The sequence below is a fragment of the Cyclopterus lumpus genome, chromosome 19 (assembly GCF_009769545.1).
Source record: "Cyclopterus lumpus isolate fCycLum1 chromosome 19, fCycLum1.pri, whole genome shotgun sequence".
Lineage (NCBI taxonomy): Eukaryota > Metazoa > Chordata > Actinopteri > Perciformes > Cyclopteridae > Cyclopterus > Cyclopterus lumpus.
This window is the reverse complement of record NC_046984.1, coordinates 16,552,739-16,554,673: the sequence shown is the minus strand read 5'-3', so window position 1 is coordinate 16,554,673 and position 1,935 is coordinate 16,552,739.

The window sequence follows — 1,935 nt, the reverse complement described above, 5'->3', positions numbered from 1 at the left end:
AATTCAGAAGTATCATACAGTCTGGCACATTGTTTTGGGGGATGCCCTTGTTGTTGTTGTTGTTGTTGTTGTTGTTGATCCTGCAGGTGTGAGTGAGGCTCACTTTACAGCAGCAGCAGCTGGTCTGTACGCAGCCAGAGAACAAGGATGTTTACCTCCACACACACGTCTCCTTATCTAATGCACACAAAAGGCTGATAGAGTCTCCATAGCAACAGCACAGCAACAGGAACACCACGTCCAATGTGTGTGTGTGTGTGTGTGTGTGTGTGTGTGTGTAACTTCTGTAAAACATGAGGGCAGCAATGCAAATGAGTCTCGTGTCAAATTCTGTTTTAAAGAGTGATTTATGCTGCACTTTGATGGATTCGGCCTTCACTTGAATGATGTTTTTTTACAGTTTTTCACACGTCGAGAACGTGCGCTGACAAAAAGCACAACGTTTACAGTTTTACGTCTCCGTGGCGACCACACATGCTGAAAAAAATATATATTAATAATAACGTACTAATTGCACGTTTGCAACTAGTCCGTGAAAAGTAACACCTCGACTGAGAGGGAAAGCGTGTGTCATTTAAGTTGAGTGTGAAATAAACGCTTATGTTGGTATATGTGTGGTAATGTGTATATGAAAAGAACATGCAGACGTATTTAATATGTTTATCGTGTTATTGATTTATTTTTCTTTTAGCACTAACGTGGCCTCCGTCCTGTGAACGTATGTATGTATACTGGTCAAGGTTTCACACATTGTCTGCTTCCTATTTCTATTTATTTATTTATGTTAAATTGAGTTATAAAAATATAATCACAACTGTCCAAACATTTTTTTTTAATTTCTCCATTAAAACCACCATTTTTTATCCCTGTGGCATTCAGGTATAAAATAATACATTCAATTAAATCTAGAGCCCTGGCTTAAATTTTGTAGTTTTCTCAAATAACATGCTATTCCCCTGGTGTCCACTAGGGGCATCGCTGCTGTGTTATGGACACTGTTTGACACAATGCATTAAAGTGTGTAATATACAATAAACAGAGGCTGGATGTAAACAAACTGGCATTTATAGGGTTAAAACTCTGAACATTAGTGAATATTTGTTAGTTATGATCAGGGTTTAAACTGGTTAAAAGACTTCATCCGGTGAACGGTGTGAATAAATAATAATTAATATTAATTAAATAAAAATGCATTCCTTTAATATTTAGCACCTTATTCTAAAGTCCTTTATATTTAAATGTTGTATAGTATTATAGTAATAATAAAAATGCATTTCTATAATCTTTAACACCTTATTAAGTCCTTTATATTTAAATGTTATATTATAGTAATAATTATAGTATTTTTCTTTGTAACATTATCTCATATGATATTGTTCTAATTAATAAATCTACCATCTACAGTGACAACGTGAACTTTTCTAAGTAATTCATGCTCAGTAAAAAAAGAAATCCCCTCAAAATGCTGATATTAATACATTAATTTAACGTGTTGGTCCAATAAGTGATCGAGGAACCTTTGCTACGCGACCGCTGGGCGACTGTTGTCCCCAGACGGCGTTCTGGCTGACATCTCGTCATCGAGTTCACGAGCTAAAGATTCATAAATCATGCAGCGCGTTTCTTTTTGTTCCTTTCTCCCAGATGTTGTTCTGCAGACAGAACCGCGCTACACACAAAGAGAATAGAGCATTATACTTTCTATTAAAAGGCAATTACCGACAACGTCTTCTGCCACTTCCTGTTCTCCAGCTTCTGGAATGTGTCGCTTTTCTTTTGTGTCCAGAAACTGAATCTATATTTTGGTTTTTGGGCCTTTTAGATCCATTTGAATACATCGATTTGAACTTTCCATTGCACTAAAATGCATGTTTTTTCTGGTTATTTTATAGACCAACAATTTAGATAACAGAAATAGTTCCAACTATCTATCTA